General features: G+C 42.3%; 1 protein-coding gene across 7 annotated transcripts in view; it reads right to left on the bottom strand.

Moving 5' to 3' along the window:
* NFIB (nuclear factor I B) overlaps positions 1 to 22,888 on the bottom strand; it is a 274,440-nt gene that overhangs the window by 198,808 nt on the left and 52,744 nt on the right. The window lies entirely within an intron of this gene.

The raw sequence follows: 22,888 nt of genomic DNA, 5'->3' as shown, positions 1-22,888 counted from the left end.
AGATTAGCAAAAACACTGCACTGAATTCAGTGCCTCATCACGGCGATCTTCACAGGATTTTCTGTTATCGCCGAGAGTACCGTCACGTAGGATGATGCTCTTCGTGACCAGGGGCCAGCGACTAAACGAAGTCAAATGAATAAAATGAGTGCAAACTACTCGTCTTTGCACAGAGAGGTTGGAAAAGCAGGGTCTAGAAAAGATGAAAATCCGAGTTTTGCAGCTCCAAATCATTACGGTCTCAGCGACGGAACGCGATCATTACGCACGAAAGAAAGGGGCAAAATCCTACTCGTATAGCGATTAGTGCTATGAAAAGGGGCAATAACTGCTTTGTTATTGAAACAGTGTTTGATATGAAGAAAATGAGTGAGCAGCCAATCAGATGAACACCCCCTGCATCTAACAAGCCTACTGTCTTCGTGATGTTTTGTGCGCTGCTAAGCCCCCTGTTCTTTTCAATTGTTATTGGTTTGGTTTGGTTTGTGTTGTTTGTGTTTTTTTTTTTTGGCTTGTAATTATGAACATTGTTTCCCACTTACCTTAATTTCAGCACTAACGCTACGACACTGTATAGAGAAATAAAAGAAAGGCTGATTTTTTCCTGTATGTGTGCATCGATAAATTCAATAGCTATTCTTACTGTGCAGTAAACTTCTGTATCGTTACATCGAGACCACTCAGACATTAGAGTCTCTAACTCCTCTGTATTTGCTGCTTTTTCCTGGTTCTCGAAGAATAGTAAAAAACCTTTCTTGGGCAGATAGGGAAAACCTACACAGCCGGAGTGCGATACTGACATTGCCCCTCAGCTTAGGCGCTCGCTGCCTGCATCGCTGTTCCTCCCTCTGTCACGACACCCAGCCGGACCGGTGCGTTTAAAGCAAGCGGACCCCTCGGCTATACGGGAGCAGCTACCGAGGGGCGCACGCATGGCGGGGGGGGGGGGGGGGGGGGGGCTCGGCGGGCACCGATGGCGCGGGGCAGCGGGTGTCCCGCAGCCCGGCCGCCGCCGCCGGCTGGAGCGGCAGCCCCGGGCAGCGCTTCCCAGTGGGCAGCAGGAAGGCAGGCAGCGAGCGACAGGGCGCTCCTGCGGGTGCGTTCCCTGCCTCACACAGGAATAAAGCCGCAGTAAAGCGACTCAATGTGACATTAAGAAGCCCACGACCAGGGCGCAAGGCACGGTTTGGGGGGAGATGGGGGACGCGCCTCTTTTGTTCGCCGCGGGTGCGCTCAGCAACTTTCCTTCCCGCTCTGCGTCGGGTTTGCTGCCGCATTCCCGGTGTGAGGGCGGCCGGGTTTGCCAAGGCGGCGGCCCCCCGCCCCCCTTCTCGCCGTGCGGCCTCCGCCTGGAGAGAGCACGGCGGACCCTTCCCGACCACCTCCCGCGGGGCCAGGCCGGCGGGATTCCTGCGGCTCCCGTGGCCGGCCTGCCCCGCCGCCTCTGCACCTGCTCGGGCAGCGCAGGCCGCCGCTCCGCTTAAAACGCCGGCGGATTAAAAAACCCCGCTGAGGGAGCCGAGGGAAGCGCGGCAGCCGCTTTCAGCGAGGCCGGCGGCAGGCCCGGCCCGGCCCCTCCTCGCCCCCACCTCACAACCCAGCGGCCGCCGCTCCCCGCCCCGCTGCGACCGCCAGCACTATTTTTAGGACATCCGAGGCTTTCACCCCCTTCGGAGGAAAAGTCGTCTAATTTGGTCAGAGCCACGCCATGCCACCGGTAGCGGTGGGCAGCGTCCCCGCCCCTGTGGCGGGGCACGGCCTCACCGGGGCCACCGGCGACACCCCCGGCCGCCACAGCGGGCGCGGGGTAGCGCGGCTGCAGCGGGCCGCATAGCAAGGAGCTGCCGCCCCGGCCCCGAGAGCCGCCCCCGCCCTGCCGCAGGGCCCGCCGTGGGCGGTGCCGGGACGGCGAAGCCCCGGCCGCAGCACATGCGCGGCCGCGCAGCGCAGCGCGGCATCGGCGCGCCCCCTAGCTCCGCCCGGGCGCCTCCGCGGCCCCGGCCCCGGCCCCGGCCCTGGCCGCAGGCGGCGTGGGGCTCGGCTCCCCGCCCGCGGGCCCGCCCTGCCTGGCTGCCTTCCCCGTCGGCAGCCCGGGTTCCAGGCTCCTGCGAGTGAGGCCCAGGTTCCCTCTGTGTTCCTCGGGCCACGGCACCTCCCCAGGGGTGCGTCATGGTGGCTGCGCGGCCGGACGCTGACCTCGGGGGCACGTCTGGCTGCCGCCCCTTCATGTCCCCGTCGCCCCTCTGTGCCCACCCCGGCTCTCCCCTGGGGCGAGCGTCCCCGCCGCCGGGGGAGGCCGAGGCCGTGTCTGCACCTCCAGCCCGCTCCGCACGGGGGTCGGTGGCGACAGCCCCGCTCCCGCTGCCAGCATCTCCCGGTGCCGTCCCCCGGCGGCCGGTGGGCCTGAGCCCGGCCCGAGCGGCCCAGCTTCTGCCCAAAAGCGCTTCTGCGGGGCATGTCCACCTTCTTGTCACAGTACGCCACGACGCTGCAAGCACGGCTTTGCTTACTCACTCACGCACGACCCTTTGGAGGTGAAGGGATCATTAGCCTCACATGGCGGAAGGGAAGCAAAGGTAATAAGTACAACTTTTAACTGCTCTGCTTGAAATAGTTAAAGCCTTGTTTTACTGCAGGCCTCCTAAGTACTGCACAGTAGCGCTTACAGACACAAGTGTCAGTGTAAAGGCTCCGGAATTCACCTTAGTTCTTCATGTAGTGAGGAGTGGCAAGTGCTTACAACTGGTCACCGGTATCGCTGCATGCTGCTTTCTTCATTAAGCGAACTGAAAAATAACATTCTATGGAATCATCCTGGCAGGTTTGCCAGTGAGCTGGATGTCTGCAGAGGTGCTTAGGCACAGCTTTTCACAGAGCTGTCAGCTTCTTGCAGCCTAAGCTTTGTGCCACATGCTCCTGAACGCCATCTCATCACGAAGAGGTATCGTTGTTTGCTGAGGACTTTTGTTCCCCCCAACCTGACTTCTTGACCAGCTCAAATCGAACATCAGTTGGCTGTTCATAAGTCATCACTGTTACTATCCACCTCAGCCGTGCAACTGCATCTCCAAAGGCAGCCAGGTTGCCAGCGCCATCCCATTTTGTGAGGTAGAGAAGCTAACAGCAGCATGCCATTACCTTGGCAAGGCAGTGTGTGACTCCTGATCTCCGCTTTGCTTTAGGCAGATGAGGTTGGAAGGGCTGTGCAGCCCACCAAAATGGAGAGCATCAGCTCCTGCCAAAGTCATGAAATGAAATAGTTTCCCATTTGCTGCAGAATAGCGGAAATTTAGACTGAAGTCTAAAAGTCTTTGACATATGTGTGACCAAAGGAAGAAGGTATCTTCAAGAATAAGAAAAAATGAGACCTAACAAGGAAGGATGAAACACCTACATGTGTTCTGCCTTGAAAGGAATGTTGAGGAGAGCCACGGTACAGTTCAAGCACAGCTCTAATGGTGATGGGGAAAGCAGGGAGAGATGACATTTTTTCTTGCCATTTGAGTATGTCCATCCCCAGCATTTCCAGACAGAGTACGTGTCTGGGAATTGGTCCCGCACCTCTGGGAACTGAAGCACATATGGTAAATTTAGACATGATGGGTGAGGCAAAGGTGGCTCTTAGGATGCCTGCTGTTAGAGAAGCCAAATTAGATTTTGGTGTGATTTGTCAGAGCTGGAGGCCACCCTATGTTACAATAGTCCTCCTAGTGCTACTTATGCCACAGTATGCCTTACATTTTTATGTTAATTTCCTTCCCTTCGTGACCTATGACCTCATGACCTATGACTACCATGAGTAATGGTGCCTGTAATCCACTGACTGCTGTTGAACACCTAAGAAGCCATATCAAGTATGAATGAAGATCTCTCCCAGAGACTCCAGCAAGCCCAGTTGCTACATGGGCTGTCATCTCTTCACAAGGATAAATTTCTCAGACTAGAGCGTAGCAGCATGGAGGGCCATGGGAGGAGGAAAGTTTTGAAAGGGTTACTCAAGCCTTAGTCCTATGCACAAGGCTCCACCCAGTCTGGTAATGGGGGGATGTTCAGTGCATATTTCTGGGCTTAACTCACAGTATCTTAACATTACTCCTGGGATAAAATATACCCTCGTTTATGAGTTCAGGAGTGGTAAAATAAGAACTTTGGTGAAGTATGCAAAGGTCATCCTAATTCATGAAAATTAAATGGGTTCCCTCCAAGAATGATTTACCATGTTTTGTTACCATATTTTCGGGCTGCCATTACTTTCTATACTTAATCTTTTATGGGGCTTTTATGATTTTTTTAAATGGGAGTTCATTACAGGGAATGTTCTCCTGCTCTCTTCTCTGGTCCAGGCCCTAATATGCAAAGTCAAGTTTCATTTTTATTTTTCACTTTGCGGTTTACCTCTCAGAAAGCTTTTAGGCTCTGAAGGAAAAGGACCTCTCCTACAATGGTAACGCAGGCACCAAAGGAGAAGAAAACAGCAGCATAGCTTGCTTTGATATTTAGAGGACTCCTTAAAAAGCCTATTTAGAGAAAATCACATGGCAGCCCTAAAGAGCAATACTGACATTATATCCTCACCTGGTTTGGAGGTTCTCAGTTTCATTTCGTTAGATCCTCTTCACATCCACACCCAAGGACACTGACTTAGGAGTAGAGTGACATGACAGTGTAGCCTTCAAGACTGTTTTTCTTTGAACGCTGAATCAGGTTCACTACCTCAGTCTGAACTCACAGCAGAACAGACTACATTCTTTCTCAAGTAGCCTGATATGCTGCTGCTAATCAGATAAGTGAATCCCTCATGCCTGAAAGGGAGAGATGCAGAATTCATGGAGGAGTTAGGGTGATGAGCTCCACAACACTGTCATAAAAACTATACTGGTTGTATAATTGGCCTGTAAGTAAAGTTTAAGAGCAAGGAGCTACAGCAAGTTCTATTGATGGTAAGATAAACCTGTGCCTGCCAGAGGTCTTCTAGCTGATGCCCAGAACAAAGAAGGTACCCTTGTTATTAAAAAATTCCCTGTATCATTCCTGAAAAGGCAGCCAGAATTAGGAGGTAATTGGTCCTTTATTTCTGAGGCAAGCTCTGCTGAACAGCTGATACTGAGCAGGAGGGTATCATTCAAACATCTGTCTTAATAGCAGAGTTGGAAGCTTCTGAGATGATTCCTCGTAACTGCAGTTGTAAAGAAAAATGAACAGGCTGATTTTAGGGTAAGCACAATGTAAAAAATTTTTTTAATTCTTTCACTAAAAAACAGTGCTTATGCTGTCAGGCATTTCTTTGTCATTTCATCCCATCTGTTAGGTATGTAAGTATTAAAAGTGTTACTCTTTTTTTCAGTAAAAAGGTATAAAAATTGATGTGTTGCCCTTCTTTTCATTAAAGGAAGGAAGTGAGCAATGAATATAGACTAAGGAATATTCATGGCAGTTTGCTGTCATTTTGCAGGACTTCAGAAGTGTGTGTAAAATGGAAAGTATGGGCCAAGAAAACCAATTTTCTGAGTCCTATTAGCTGCCAAGTGGAATCACAATATACGGTTAGCTAGGAATCTGCAAGATTTCACACCTAATTCTACTGGACTTAAATTTTAATTTGCCATCCGAACAAAACCTCTAATTGCAAGCAGAAGCAGCTTATTACATCTTTTATGTGACTCTGACTCACACTTTGACCAAACTGAAAGGAAAGAATTTTTCCTTGCATAGATGATGATCATGCTTGGATGTTCTGTACCTAAGAATTTTTTAGAATTTACTAATAAGAAACAGAGAATGAGAGGAAATGATCATCATCTGTTTCTCTCACCCATTAAAGCCCAAAATAGACAAAGTATTAGAGCGATTGAATACCCTTGCACCTTCTTCAGTTAACTCCTTTTGCACAATCCTTAACTAGCAAGCCATTACAGAAAAGAAATATGTGGGGAGAGGAACTTTTAAATCTCAGGTATCAGTGAAAGGCTTGTAGTAAATACAGTTGGAAAACAGAAAAACAGTAGAACTAGGACTTAGAAGAGTAAAGGGAAAAAAGAGGAAAAGGGCGCCTACTGAGACTTCTCTCTCCAGACACTCATGATCAAAGCCCACCACTGCCATTAGGCAATCAATCTGCAGTTGCATACATAAAACTTTGGCAGTGTGTAGTCTCCACTGCTTTCAACAGGGGCTTTAGACATCTGAAACTGGGCACTCTCCCAAAATTTAGATCCAGTTGCACTATACATTCCAGAAAAGACAGCACCAAATCAGAGGCCCTCTTTTACCCATGTTATTTTCTAGCTGCAGTTTATGAAAAGTTATGCTCCAGTGGTCCCATTTAACCTCTTGGGTTGGCTATGTTTGGTTCCTCCAGCTTCATCAAATGGCATACGCTGCTAGCAGGCAATTGCTGCCTAAAAGCATTGTTGTTTTATTAGAGATTGCTGAAAATGTGTGCCTGTCCTTACTGCCTAATTCCTTCCAGGATCGTTCAACCACTTACGTACTTCTTTATTTTGTAAATAGAAATCTATATTGGCATAATATTTGTAGGTGCAATGCAACTTGCTTTGTAAGATGAGTGACCCTGAATCTCCTCATTTGTCTTGCTTTTCTGCTTTTAAACCTCTGTGTCTTTTGTGCTGGGACATTCTCCTGCTCTTTATTCAAAACCGGTCCTAGCAACAGCCAAAGTTTTAGCAGCTCCCTACTCTCGCTCATTCCACAGTCAGAGGTTTTTCAAGCAGCTGCACTGGATTTCCTTGCAGGGAGATGAATTGAAAGGAGTTCTGCAGTCACAACTGAGGTACAGAGCGCAGCCTCAGTTGCTTAATCGTAATCTGTTTACCTCCATCTCTAGATGCTTCTGTCTTCCTCTGATTAAACACCTCTTTAGAGATAATTTAATCTCTGTGTATCTGAAGAATACAGAGGCTACCCTACATTTACTAGCTTTTACAATTCCAGAATACTCAATTTCTTAATACTCTATCTATTTTTCTTTCCATTATCAGAAAAAAATGCAGTAGCTATAGATACACAAGACATTTACTGAACTCATCTACATAAATGCTCTGTGGAACATGCAGCCTCCGGTGAAGTTCTGCAGGAGACATCCTTCTACAAGAAAAAGTCAGAGACCAAACACCGTTCAATAGAATACACATAAAAGTGTGGTGAGATACAGAACATGGCCATGAAATCATCTGTGTATTTATGATAAGAAGCTAACTCCCTCTTGGATAACTTCATGATTGCTTTTGTTAAACCCTTGGCAGCTTAAAAGGCATCTTACTTTCTAGCGTCTGGGCCTTCTTCCTTTCTTCTTTCTTCTCTCTTCCCCATACAAGGGCCCCTTCTCTTCACTCAGCTCTGACTCTCCCTCTCAAATGACATTCTTTCTGTACTTGTCTGCGCAACAGCACAAGACCCAGGCTGTGCTTCTAAAAGCCAGGAATAATGCCCTAGTCTCTCTGAGTGATTGATGCACTATCCATGGAGAATACTGAGCCTTCATCTGAGGAGTTTGCAAAGCCACACACATTAAGATACCTGCTGATCTGCTTTTTACTTTCACTGTAATTTAAACAGAAGAATTTTGTGAATGTCCCTGACTATATGGTCCTTGTTGTTGAGAAACTGAAGCCCAAGATTTTAAGGCAGATCCAGACAAAGTATCACACATGTAGAGATGCAAGTTACACAAAGTTCTACATTTAATATTTAAAAGAATTAAAACCTGAAGAAAATATTTTGCTTGAACAGATCTATGAGGCAATTATTTGGTTCAGGCAGTGCTGCTTATTCTAATTAAATACACACGTAGCCTTACTTTGACTAGCATATCTAGAGAGCTTCAAGCAGCTGCATTTCCTTTCCTAAACCCTTGACCTCCTCTGCCAAGGCCAGACATTACACAAGTACCTTCAGTATGTATGCAAAGACTAGAATACAGCCCAGGATGTGGATACTTGGCCATCTTGGGTGAGTGGAGACATACTGCTTCACCTTATGCCTGACCCTGCAGTGGAGGCATGTGGACATCTGTTACAAGACAAGCTCTGAAGTGTTAGGAGATTTCAGTTTTACTGTGATCTTAATAACCAAGAGCAGTTCTGTCCTTTAATGTTACAGAGGATGCTCCTATTTCCATCAAGTCAACAAGAGAATTCTTATTAACTTCAGCATTAAATGGGAATATTCACAGAGCACCTACTGGGGAAACAGACAAGGTAAAATTTGGAGAATTATAAATGCCTACACTGAAAAACTTGATCCAAATGTCCCAAGATGCTGGTAGTTCAGATGTGAATCCAAGCTGTACAGTTCAGGAAAAGCTTTATTGATAGCACTTTAAGAAATCAACCTGCTGGTTTTCTCCGGTTATAATTTTGTGTAAAGGAAGCTTAACCCTTAGGACATTGACATTTTTCCCAATCGCCAGAAAAACTGTCAGAGCACAGCTGTCTTTCAGTCAAAAACTGTCCTGGGCAAGCTGGAATTTGGAAGAAAATAAGGTAATTGCTATATTAATTTATATAGATAATTAAACAATTTAGTTAAATTACGTTTTCTAATTATATGCTGCTATATGTTATTTTTTTGTATCTCTAAGTCTCATGAGTAAAATCAGAACTGAAATGACTCTTGTAAAGCTCACAAAGGTTTGCCACGTTCCAACTAAATGTTGCCATCTACTGTTAGAATAAAAATAAAGAAACATAAATGGGTGAAACTAGCACTGTAATTGTGGAAGAACCCAGTGGATATTTGCATCTTATTGTGTTGATGCATGAGAGACTTTTCTTTGAATACACAGGCAGTAATAATATGCCTGTAAATACTTCTGTATGTCAGGGGGAGAATAGAGTTCATTGTTTGCAAGATCACATTATGATTACTTTCCAGCTTCTAAAAATGAATGTTGTAATAGTTTCCAGATCCAGCATTTATGGTATTCAGTATGTTGACAGAAAACAGGCTTCATTGAAAACCTTGTTCTAAATGTTCCTCATCTACACTTTTTTTGACTGAGCACATAGAAGAGTGATAGTAACGTGCATAGCAGATTTCTAAACATTTTACTTCTCTAGTATGAAAAGTTAAAAACACCCCCTCCCTTTTACTGTCAGATGCACAAGGGGTAGCTTTACATCAAGATCAGGCATGAACATCTGGGTAAAGACATAAAGACCTATCTGTTACAGACCGCTCCTGTTCTGAGCTGATAATAGAAAAACTACTGTCAATCTTTTACTTTATGTGCAGCAGAAACAGAATTTAAAACGGGTTAAAAATCTTAAATAGAAGACTATCCCTGAAGGTCCAAAAATGAAGTTAATGTACATGGTTCCACGTGTGGCACTGAAGCAGGAGGTAGATTTCAAGCAGTTATGGCATTTCTAGGTTCCTGTTGTGTGTGCCTTAACCGGCATACTACACTAGTCTCCATGTCCCCTGTTTGCTTGTTGAGAAGAACCCATCGAATTTTCTACATCAAATTTTGTTGGAAAAATATAGTAAAATATATTCAACTAACAAGGCCTAATATGTTTCAAACAGAACTACCCATAACTTTGAAAAATCCTCTGCTTATGTGTTGGTTTATTACATTCTCGCAAAAAAATCCTCAGCTGCCTGTCACAGTCATGAGTTGTGAAAAGGTTAGAGGCTATCCATACTTAGGAAAGAAGAAACCTGAATATAGGAAAAGCAAAAAACATGCACAATATCATGCAGTGCCACCTACAGCTGGAACTGTGAATTATACGTGATTTTTCAGTAGGGCTGCAGACTTGGTATTGCTGCTGATGGAGCAGCATTGTAGAATGACTCTTGCTCAGCTGTGTAACACAGCAGATAAAATTGAGGGAATATTAGTCATGTTTATTGTTTCAGAGTTTCTTTGAATTATGTCAAATCATGTTTCTTTGAGGTACAGGAATATGAAATTTTTTGCTACATAAGCTCTCACGCAGCAGACAAGTGCTGTTAATGTGAGGTGCAGTGCAGGATGGAATGAGAGGCATTGAGCAGTAGCCCTGGACCCTGGGACTGTGTACTGAACAGTTTGTTTCACCTTTGTCTGTTACCAGCAGCAAACAAAGAATGGGTCAGCCAAAAGCAGTGTAAGAATTAACATACAGGCCTCTATGTTAGGAGTTATACAGTCCAGTCCAAAGCTCTAAGAACTTTTTGACAAAGGATGGAGTTAGGAAAGCCCAAGCTTAGCAGCAGTAAGAGCTTGTATGGAAAAGGCTAAGACAGCCAGTGACTTCTTTGCCTTGATTTTTTACCGGCTGTGTTTGTCTACAGGTCTCCTAGGTCCCTAAACCTACTATCAAGGCCTTGGGGAATGAAGCATTACTCGGGCGAGAGGAGGATCGAGTTAAGGAGTACTTAAGCAGGTTGAGTACACACAAGTCCATGGGACCAGACAGAGTGCATCTTAGGATGTTGTGGGAGCTGGCTGATGTCCTTGTGAGACACGTGGTACCCTCTTCAAAGTGTGATGGTGTTTCAGAGAGGTGTCCGATGACTTGAAAAAGGTAAATGACATACAGCCTTGTTCAAAAAGGGCAAGAAGATGGGTCTAGGGAAAATCAGGTTGGCCAACCTCACCTCAGTCCATGGTAAGATTATGAAATGAACCCTCCTGGAAGCCATGTCCAGCTGACTGAAGGAGAATAGTGATTGGGAGCATGGATTTAGCAAGGACAAATCATATCTGACTGGATCACCTTCTATAATATCCCATATAAGCAAGAGGAGAGCAGTGGATACTGTTCATCTGAGCTTAATAAGACCTTCAGAGCAATCTCCTGTAGTATACTTACAGCCAGATTGGTGAGATATAGGCAGTAGAGACAAACTATATAGTAGATGGAAAACTGTCTGGACTGCCAGGCTTGTAAGGTATAATCAGCATTATGAAATCTCTTGCTGGATACTTGTGGCATTGTCCAGGAATCAGTCTGGGGCTAAAAGTGTTTAAAGCAATCTTTTGCTTGCAATTTTTTCATTATAAATCTTCTGATTGTGAGTAAAAAGCAAACTTTTCTAGCTTCCAGACTCTGAAGGAACTGAATCCAAGCATATGCTGAAATTTGTTACTTTCTTTGCTTCCCTAAAATGTTATTCCTTTGTTTGAGTCTGCTTTTTGGATTAGAATTATCACTCTGTCGAGAGAAAGGCTGGTCATAGCATGCTAATGGTGAATCTGATAAAGAAAGCATCACACTACATATGAGAAGCACCTAGTTCCAACAGATAACTTCACCATCCTTTACTACAGCTGTTCTAACTCCAAGCTGTTCTGGGAGGTGTCCTGCATTATCGGTAGTGCCTTTTCAGTGGTGGTAGTAAGAATTACTTTAGAGTTAAAAAAGCTAGCATTGATTTACCTAATTGTGGTGATCTGTTGCCTGGTGGACACCACAAAGAAACTCCAATAGCAGACACGGCAATGTTTTTACTAGGACTTCCCCCATCTAATGCTGTCAGTGAAAACATTTCTCCAAAAACCAGTGTAAATATCTGGCTTCAGCATGTCTGCATTGCTGCTCTGACACGTTAAAAGGCATGTCCTGTTCATAGATGAGCTGCCCTTTTTGTCTGCATGAGCAAACACTTCTAGGGATAATTTCCCCTTAACTGGAGCAGAGATATAGCACAATGAAGGAAGCAGTGGCCAGTCCAGTCTCACCCATGCAAGAGAGGGTTCAGTGGGGATCTTATCAATGTATGTAAATACCTGAAAGGAGGGTGTAAAGAAGGTGCAGCCAGGCTCTTTATAGTGGTGCCCAGTGACTGTACCAGACTCAATGAGCACAAGCTGAGCCACAGGAGGTTTCCTCTGAGCATCAGAAAACACCTTTTCACTGTGAGAGTGACCGAGCACTGGCACAGGTTTCCCAGAGATGTGATGAAGTCACCATCCTTGGAGATACTCAAAAGCCATCTGGACACAGTCCTGGGCAACCTGCTGTAGGTGGCCCTGCTTGAGTGAGGGGGCTGAACGACCTGTAGAGGTCCTTTCCAACCTCAACCATTCTGTGGTTCTAGGCAGCTTTTTTCCATAGAAAATTGTAGCATAGCCTAATCCCAGCTTGTTTAAGAACAGTGCTTTTCTACAGTGGTTAGCAGCCTGTGTTTAGGTATAAAGAAGCTCAAGGTAACATGCAGGTGTAAACATGTAGCTATGCTGAAGTACACCTCCTGTAACTATGTAACAAAGCAGAGTCCCCATAGGTATGCAGAAAGACAGTTTTGTTCCTTCTTCAGTTTCAGTTTTGTTGTTTACTCATATGTGCATTATGGGTCAAAATTTAAGTCATGTCAATAAAACCCTAAAAGGTCTAGGTATGTAACAATCGGGTATTAGACTGCTACAAGAGGCAGGGAGGAGGAATGAGATGCAGTGGGATTTATGAAAAACAGTTCCCAGAGGACCTTAAATTAGATGTGCAAAATTACACAATTTAATACGGAACATGCTTTCCGTCTGGTTTGGAGACAAGCTGATCCGTCCAAAAGAGCTTTCTAGGCTTAATTGGTCACAGTTCCTGGTAAGGACAGAATGTTACAAACATCTATGAGACTTCACAACTTGGAACAGAAACATGTCACATCTTAGAAGCTCCTTGGTTCATACACAGCAGTTACCACATGCTGAGTTCAAGGACAGCAATGATCAAAAGGCTGAAGAGTATTCAGGAAGGACAGATTTTGTTATAGCTGATTTTTGTTTTGTGTGAAACTTTGAAAAATGAGGACTTTGTTTCAGATTTTATGAATTGTAGTGTCGTTGCATGTCATTATTAAATTCTGATTTTCATGATGTTTGTTGTTTTTTAAACAGCTTTTGGACACAGGATTATATAATAATTGTAACTATATAATTATAATTAATAAATAATATACTAATAAAATGATGATATAATCTCATATTTCATTACAAAAAGAACACCCCCAAAAGTAGTTACCTGTTTGCTCTCCCTTCTGCACAGCCCCTCCGAAAATGTGCTCTCTTGCTGTCTTAATGATTTCATATCAAACCTCATGACTTTTTAACTGGTCTCATGCTTTCGAAAGAGAAGACAGCAATTTTTCTGCTGTCACGGGAAAGGCAGATGTGAGGTATAGCAGGCAGTGAATGAAGCTCTTCAGGGTTAAAAGAGGCATAACAGTTTCCTTATCTATTCAAAGTCTTAGTTTCTTTTCACGGAAAGGGATGGCTTTCTAATGACTAGTGAAAAACACTAGCCCCAGGAAAGGCCTCTTTGTCCCTTTGGAGCCACTAGTCTTCATCAATGGTTCAACACTCCTTCTAGGTGAAGCTGTGACTCCTTGTCCTTTAAGTGGTGCTTTTAACAAGCAAGATGGATAAGAAAATTCATGTTTAAAAAACGAATATCAAATCCCCAGTCAATGCCCAGTCTTTGTCCACAGGTCTTATTTAGGCAGATCCATACTCTTTTTTTTTTTTTTTTTTCCCTTCAAATCCAGCAGAGGGAGCTTGTTTTACCCAGCAAAAAAGTTCAGTTAATATAAATATTAAGTTAATACTTTCAGGAATAAAACGTTGCCTAACCAGACATAGTAAGTTACAATTACATGAAACAAGTTATTAATTATTAACAGATAAATAATTTGGAATGATTTTCATGGCGTGTAACTAAATGTAAGCACATTTGTGTAATTTAGTAATATAAAAAATGTCCCACGTTCTGTTTGACATTAATAATAATGTCAGTCCCAGTGAAGTCTAAAGTCAGGATCAATTCTGCCAATTGAGTCATTTTAAAAATTTATGTCATGACAGGCATGGCAGTTACCTCCTTCTGCTTCAACTTACTGTTTGTATAGGTCAGTAATGCCTCAGAAAAATTATGAAACTGTATTGATTAATACTTACGAAAGCTTTAAATACTTCCCACCAATTATGATTGTTGAGACTGCTATTAGGCATTTCAGTTGGAGCCACACCTAGGACAGTGTTATATATACTGGTGTTAAAATTACACACCTGTTGTAGGTGACCTGCGTTCATGCATTTCATCCATGATTTCCAAAGCATTTTTCTATCAGCCATGATTGTTTTACTTTGTTGTCTGGATTTTACAGATAGGAAAAATAAGGATTTACAGTAAGATGTCTTGCTGAGGATTGGGAGAGAACAGAGGTCAGATTTCTGGTCTCTCAGTGCTTTGCTCTCCTCACAAAATACTACAGCAATGAGTGCCCTGTAGTCCGAGGACACTGGTGGTGAACCACAAAATGAGAGAAGATAAGATCATGTTTGATAAACATTTCATGGTACTGGTCATTGCAGAAGAAGAGGTTAATTGGATCAGGGTTACTGCAACTTTTTCAGATTATATTCATTTAAGACAGCTTATGTAGTGATTTATTTGGTAATTACTTGATTGCATAACTACCAGGACCCTATAGCTGTAATAGCTACTAGTACATCCTAAAAGTTGTTGGGTTTTTTTTAATCTGATTTTTAAATGATACTGATATATCATTAATACAATTTAATTAACATCTAGATATCGTAGACAATATACTCTCTCTTCTTAGAAACAGATTTGTCAACATTAAGAAATGAAGTTCCCACAGTACCTTTGAGAGATATTTTACAGGTAGAAAACCTAATTGTATGGAGCTTGAATGACATACATACTGTGGTCAGCTGATGCAAGCCTATGGCCAATTTTCCCAGTTCCTTTCATATTACAGACAGGTAAGATACCAACCATGACGTTCTAGCACAACTGAGCTAGGTTAATATTATTGTTCCCTGCCACCATCCTCCAAAATCATAAGGTTTTATATTTCACTCATCATCAGTCTTTCCTACAATGAAAGAAGTTTAGGGAATATGTATCATCCTGAGAGCCCCCTCAGAGGGTGAACCCATGGCTGGTTATGCTGGTAGATATGCACTGGTTATAACCTCTGGTGAATGTAGCAGTGATTGATTAAACAGATGAGAGCTGGCAGTGGTAAACTTAATTCAATTACAAACAGAACAGCATGTGAAAATGCAGTCACTTTACATCCCCAAACCTTACAAAAGCTCTTCCCCATCATGTTTAGTATGATTCTGATGTACCCCAAAAAAGTAAAGATATTGAGGAACATGGTGAAGAAAGATTTGGTAAACAAGATTCCTGCTTACAGAGAAAAACTTTTCACTTTCTTTTGGCCCCAGTATAAATAATTTTGCCAATAAAGGTACCATTTAAGGGCAGATTCTCAGTGAGGCAGATCAGATCATGTCAGTGAATAATCTGAATCCTTCAAACATTCAAAATGTAAACGTAACTGGTGAAATCACTATTACATAATAGTTCTCTGTTTACACAATCATTTAATAGTCACTGAATAGATTTTAATAGTGTGAGTCAATCTTCAGGATCAGATGGTATTAATCAATGCCCTTAATTACTTTCTGAAGTTTAGATATTATCCAGATCCTGGACTGATTTTTAACCTGGCAATAACATTGTATTATTTTATAGATATCAACCAACCAATTGTTTGAGCTTTTTTAAAAGTACGTATTCTCTAAAAATGTTTATTCAGCATAAGAAAATCTCTTTCTGACCAGTCAAATGCATAGTGAGGGGTCACAGATTAGATTTCTCAAGGAAGCCAAAAGCTTGACATTATTGTGCCTGTTTCTTATGAACTCCTGAAAGGTAAATTTTAATTACCATGCAAATTGAAGGCAGGTAATTTTTATACTCTGCAAGTTTGCAGCATAACAAAACATCATGAATATGGGATCTTAAGCACTTGTAGCTGCCTGTAGCATATTAAATAAGATAACCAGGGAATTTTTTAACAATGTATGTGTGGGGTTTGGATGGGTGTTTTTTGTTTATTTGTTTGTTTTGTATTCAATAGGTACAGTAAAAGACCTTATGGAGTGTAATTTCTTTCTGACTTTAGGACTGAAAGGACTAGCAAGTTCTGCTACTTCCAGAATTTACAGCGGCTCTACTAACAGTGGCTCTCATTTTACCATCCCAAGCAGCACTTTCCTAATCCCAAATAGCATATTCAAGAGGTAATTAGCACAACAAAATCTGACTGTAATCATCTGAACCCCCTTATTTTAACACTAATTAATCAAAATTAGAGTAAGTTTTAAAATCTACTGTTCTGTTACCAAGAATAGAAAATGCATTTATGTAGAGTTTATAGCATAGGTTTTTGAGCTGGTGATTAGGGAACTCTCAGTGCAGCCAATATAAGGGTCAGACGTGAATTGACAAGAGTTATCCCCAGAGATACGAGATGGCACATAAGAAAAGAAAACAAAAATCTTCTCTTTGCTATCCAAAAAGCATCACAGAAGCAGGGCAAGCACTACCATGTGTGCAGTCAACATCTGCCGGTTGCCAATGGGACAGTATCAACAGGGGAACAAATCTGAGGTCTCATGGGCCCACTGGTCCACTGCTGTTATCTCACTGACAGTAATAATATTTTACTAGCCTAATGCTTAAGTTTGTGTCAGCATTATATACAATGAAGTTGTCATATATTAATAATATACTATCTACTATGCTTGTGAGGGTGTTCTCAGTAATAAAACTTTTTAAAATCTGAAGGAAACATTGGGAACAGAAGAGAAGAAAAAACTTTCTGATAGCCAAACCACAGAAGGTGTAGTCCTGTATAGATGATGAATGTAGGCTTGAACATGGAAAGCTCTGAGTAAAAGCAGTTCTGGTAGGACCAGTTCACTTTCCTCTGAAAAAACTAAGGGTAACAGGAGAGAAAATATACCTAAAAAGGCTCAGAAAAGAAACCTCAAAGCAGCTTTACAGAAAGTGAAACACCTTTTCAAGTTTTAGCAAAATTATACGAAGGTTTGATCAATTTGCACAACAGTCTACATAACTGAACTGTTTATGGACCACCTTATTTTTTATTAGTATCTTGTTAATTGTGTTGTGAATAATTTTACACTGGAAATCTGGGCCTACGGGCAGCAGCTGAAAGCCAAAAAGGAATTTGTGTTGAGTTCCCTTATAAAAAAATTTTTGTTCTCTTGCGTGTGGTATTGGTAGCATTTTTCCTGCAACAACAATGAGCACAGCTGAAGATAAATGCCAAGCTATAGCAGCAATATTTGTGAGCAGTTACTCCAGTCACAGGTGCTATGAGCTGGCGATGGAAGGCAAACATGGCTGTCATGAGGCTTTATGATAAATACCCATCAGGACAGCAAAGCAGACTCCCTGGCAGAGAGCAGTGCCACTTCTGATCCACAGGCCTCCAGTGTTTGCTAGGCATGGGATAGTAGCAAATGTTGCTAGCAGGATTATGCTATGCTGCTAATGACTATTCATGTATCAGAGGAATTAGACAACTAGTTATTATGAAGAAGATTTCAGGAAACTAACATTTTTCAAACTGAAGAAGCACAGGAGCTTGGGATGCACACAGTAGAAAGGGGAGATTCATGGTTGCTCTTTGACACTAAAGGGTACAGTGTTGCCTACACCAAGATGACAAGCTGTTTGGCTGCAGAAATGTGACTGAGAGGTCATTTCATTCCTTGTAACATGATTCTATTGAGAGAAATCTTCACATTAGAACAAGTCAGAGACATCTGTTTATTTACAACAACAAAACCTAAACCTTATTAAAAAATGTTCTGGGTGTCATGTCCCTTGTTTTGTGAAAGCTGAGTTTCTGAGAGTCTAATGCATTCTCAATTGGTTTTTCTTTTTATCAACAATCTGTTATTTAAAAATTTGGTTTTTAAATCCCTTTCCTAATTTGAAAGATACTTAAATGCCATCCGTGACCAGATACAGTTTGGTTATGTGGTTGGAATGACCTGATGAGTACTTCATTGTTACAGGGGCTTTGAATATTTTTATCTGTCCTCTACATACGATGTTAAGCAGGCATTGCATGAGAGGTGTATGAACATTTCCTTTGTATTTTTCCCTCATGGTTACCCTTTCCATAGAACAAGCTGTAAATCAAGTTAATGTGGCTCTCATAAATTTTTTCCACCATTGGCCTTAGTTATTTGATGGAGGAATTTCTTCTCAAAGGATGCAGTACAGCATTGTCTGGAGCCAAGCAATCTATATTTGCTTGGCTTCTCTGCACTGTAACACCCAAAAGTCTGAGGATTTTGCAAGAGGGACATTGCTGGTCATTTAAACAGATGGCCTTGATTGTAGCTATCCATGTATCTACATGGATATGTAGAAACCTGAGAAATATGTAGAAATCTGAGAATAAAAGGTAGGATTTCAAACAAGGAGTCTCTGAACAACGGTCTGTTCTGGTCTGATGTGCTCATTATGGAGGGATATATCACCTCTGAACTGCCTTGGAACTGGAGCAACTTTCAAAAACAAAAAGTAAACCAAATGCTGGTCATAAATTAAGACAAATTTTGGCATATCTGTGCCAGGCAGAGTGACACACAGCTGGATGGGATAGGTATTGGCTTTCAGTCACTGTCACTGTTCCCCTTTCGTTTATTCTCAGCATTTTGTGAGGCACATTTCTGCACCAGAATTCCACCACACACCAGCTGAACAGAGTCATAGGATGCTTTATTGATTTCCCCAGGCTCACATATGTTTAATTTGCCAGCCAGATGTACTTAAAGGCAGGTTTATTATCGAGTGTATTGTTTAGACACTATGAAAATTCATGTCTAAGTAAAAAACATTCACTAGCTCTTACATTAAGCCAGTAGTAATATAAGATGAGAAATTCAGTTAAAAAGTGATCATTAATTGTGAGATGTCCATCATCAACCTCAGGTTTTGAAAAAGTTTGGAAAGAGTTTTTTTAAAACACTCTATTGAAAAAACACTAATACACTTCAAACCCAAATATTTTTACTGTCTATTTACATTGCATATATATCCTAAACAATCTGCAGGCTGCATTGAATTCTTATATAATCTGTCCACACATAATAACTCAGAAAAGTAAAAAATAATTAATGAGAGGCTCAATTTCTACATTTTATCAGTGGCAAAGATAATACTGTGTTGGAAGTGTTTAGTTTAACACCAAGGACTTTTCAGGCTCATTTAATGTTACAATGTCATCAGGATTATTGCAGTGGAACTTAGTTCATCAAAGAGTTTTCTTTGAAATGCACACATCTTAAGAAGAGCCACTTTTTTTTTTTTTTTTTCCTCCAGAAAAATGCACAGGGCTTAGCTGAGTTAGCTCTTCTGCATCGTTAATATAGCTCAGGAAAAAGCCTCTTAACTCTGGGGCTGTTTTGCTGGATGCTATGTCATCATTCAAGAGCGAAATAACTGATCACATGTATCCATGGATTCCTTAAAGTTGATATAATTACACGGGAACAGACATTCAGTCCAGTGAAAATTTAAGTCATGATACACAAGGAAAGAAAGGCAGTAACACAGGTAGGAGACAGGTGGCAGGGTGACAGGGTGACTGGCAGTGATAGCATAACCTGAACTGTAGCACTAACATTTCCTGCAATACCGAAAACTGCTACATATGGCCTCTCGGATCTTTTGGGACAGAGGTCTGCTCTGCCACTTGAGTTAGGGTGCTTATACACTCGAGAGGTCTTGCTATCGCCAAATAGTGACACCTCAAACAGAAAAGGTGATGTGTCTTTAGTTCAAAGCCACTTGCGTCTGGGTTTTGTCTTGTTCTGGAACCCTCTTTTCCTTACCATTGCCTACCCTAATGTAAGGCAGCCTGACCACCCGTTAGCACAGCTGCTTCCTCTGCTTCTGCTACGGAGTTGGGCCCAGCCACTTCTGGGATAATTTTTAAATGGAGAAAATACTGGAAACATAGTGTGCCAGGATTATTTCAAGGAGACCTGCTCCTATTCAGTACCACTAGGCCAAGATTCCCAATTTCCAATTCATCAAGCTCTTACCTAAATTTTTAGCAACAGTCAATTAAAGAAACATAACTAACACGCTGTCGAATCCAAGCATCTCCAGAGGCTGGTGTTATGTATTCAGACATGCTGACGCTGTCTAATGAGACAAGTTTTCCCGTGGTGCCAGTGGCAACTGGTCAGGTTTAACTAGTTACAAATGCACAAGCTGAACCAAAGGCAGAAGCATGCTTGCTAAGGTCACAAGCATGCTTTTGAGCTTAAATTGTTTTTAAAATCTCTCTTTTTCTTAAATGATACATAGTATCATGCAATCAGTAGCTTTACCTTGGGTACCCTGACAATAACCTGGTCTGGTTTCGACAAAGGAGAAGTACAGGGAATGCAAGTGCCAGAGAAAGATTACCGGGCTGCTGGTAGGCCTCACATCCATAAATAAATATGCCTTCATAAGTGGATAGGCATTTAATCAACATGAGACCATGCATGAGTATTACAGGTGTAAAAGTATTTTTTTAGCACACAGTATCTGACAAAGCAATGCAAATAAAGCTGTACATATGTGTCCAGGTGCCGAAAAGTGGCCTTCTGGATTATCAAAATAATTTAGACTTTTGGATCAAACCCAGGGCACTGCCAATACCAGGACAAGATAAACTCCTAAATGTGGAATTAATTTGCAGCACAATAGTGGTTATTTCTACTATTGTGCCAGCACATACTTGGTGGAGTTATTAAAAAAAAAGGCAACAAAAAAAAGAGCACAGTCTGAATAGACTGGCAAACTGACATATTTTTATTTATTTGTGGTCAGTAGAAGAAAAATTAGCCAACTCCTTTTTCATAGTCACAGGGAGTTTGGATGAAACAGTGTAATCTACATTCATTCACCTTGGCAAAAAGAAAAGCTAGAAAATTCCAGGCAATCTTGCTAATCTATACATTTAACTATTCACATCCATGACTTGGCACCTCTAACACCCAGCAGAAATGTAACACATGCATGCACAGGGCAAGATCCATGTTACAGAGCCTTTGTCAGTCCTGAAAACACAGAAAAAGACACTTAAAGTTGTCCTAAATGCTTTTGTATCAACTAAGATGCTCAGCCTCTATTGCTTACTTCGCTGGCTCACTCAGGCTTTGTGGGTGTTGACAAGGAATGCTGTCAAGCTTTCAGTATTCCATTTCTTGGCACTTATGGACTCCCTCTGCTCAACTGCCTGTGATGTTAAGCATAGATATACATTATAGAATTTTTACCAAAAAAAAAAAAATTGCAAGCACTAATATTTTATTTTGGTTATTAGGCCTCAGACCTTTGCACTGCTCTTGGTTGTTTTTTTGGGGTTTTGTTGTTGTTGTTGTTGTTGTTGTTTGTTTGTTTTTTTTTCTTTTTTCTTTCTTTCCTGAGAGTCAGAACCATTGAGGCTGGCCAGCCCCTCTGCAAGTCCCACTGTGACTTGAACAGGGTCAGCCACAGCTGGTTACCCAGGTCCGTGTCCAGTTTGAGTATCCGCAAGCATGGAGATTCCACAACTTCTCCACAGCCTGATCTGGTATTCAACCACCCTCACAGTAAATAAGTATTTTTTATTTAAAAGGAATTTCCTTTATTTCATTTTGTGCCCATTGTCTTCTGTCCTGTCACTGCATACAACAGAAAGGAGCCTCGCTCTGTTGGAAGGAGGGTTCGCCGGAGTCAAGAAGACGCTCAATATGAGTTATGCATCTTGCTCAACTTTATTAGTTTCTAACACTACCTACATAGAACCGATACACATGCATATTCGTAAAGCAGAAATATAATTGTTAGTAGTCTCTAAACACGCGCGGTTCTCACACCCCTAATTATCATGACTAAAATAAGCATTCTGTCCATGTAGCTAATTGAGTCGCTGTGCTGCAGCCTTGTAGTTTGTTACTCCCTATTTTCCCATACCGGTCCCTACCTTTCTTGGCCCTGCACCTGCTTTGCCAGCAGCTGTAGCTTGTTACAGCCACGGCCTGTTGGCACAACATAATTACTTGGTCTCAGGATTCAAGAATAGCTCAAGGCTACCTTTCTCGTTAACTTCAGCACAGTAGCTTCAGTACAGTTCTGATTACAGGCCTATTCTAATACCAGGCCTGGATTGTGCAGATCTTCAGAGATTCTAAAGCCATGCTTCTGCAGCCATTCTTCTGCATGGCTCCATCTTCTTTACCCTTCCATCCGGTGTTTATGCACAATAATCAGATCCCCCCCTAAGTCTGCTCTTCTTGAGCCTAAGAAGTCCTAACTCTCCCACGCTTTCCAAGCTTCAAGCTCTTCATCACCTTAGTGGCTCTTTAGTGGACTCACTCCAGTATGTCCCTGTCCCTCTTGTACTGTGGAGCCCAGTGCTGGACACACCACTCACATGTGTCTCACCGGTGCTGAGTGCAGAAAAAGGATTACCTCCCTTGATCTGCTGAAATGCTCTGCCTGATGCAACCAAGGTTGTCCTTTGCCATAAGAGCACTTAGCTGGCTCATGGTCAACTTGGTATCCATCAGAACTCCCAGAGCTTTCTATGCTGCTTTCCTGTTGGTCAGCTCCCATCTTGTGCTGGTGCATGAGGTTGTTTCTCCCCAGGTGCTGCATTTGGCACTTCCACTTACTGAGCTTCATGGAATTCCTGTCAGCCCATTTCTTCAGGCTGACGAGGTCCCTCTGAATGACAGCACAACCATCTGGTGTACCTACCAATTCCTTCCACTTTTTTAACTAATTGACAAAATTGTGAAGAAACTTGCTATTATCGATCTTGTTGTCATTGTCAGACAGACATTGTCAGAATTAAAAAGTGAGGTTAAATGGCAGCTATGAGATCTTTAATAAAGACAATTATTAGAATAACTCTACTATGAACACTGAAACTTTAACTCTCAAGCCTCAACAGAAATCCTTTGGTGAGTCAGTGCTGTCAACATTTGATATTTTACTAGAAATCTTTTTTTCTGCCATGTCTGTTCAAAATCTGCCACAAT

This window comes from Falco naumanni, chromosome Z (assembly GCF_017639655.2).
Source record: "Falco naumanni isolate bFalNau1 chromosome Z, bFalNau1.pat, whole genome shotgun sequence".
Taxonomy (NCBI): Eukaryota; Metazoa; Chordata; class Aves; order Falconiformes; family Falconidae; genus Falco; species Falco naumanni.
Note: the sequence above shows the minus strand (reverse complement) of the source record. Positions and strands in the feature narration are given on the sequence as shown.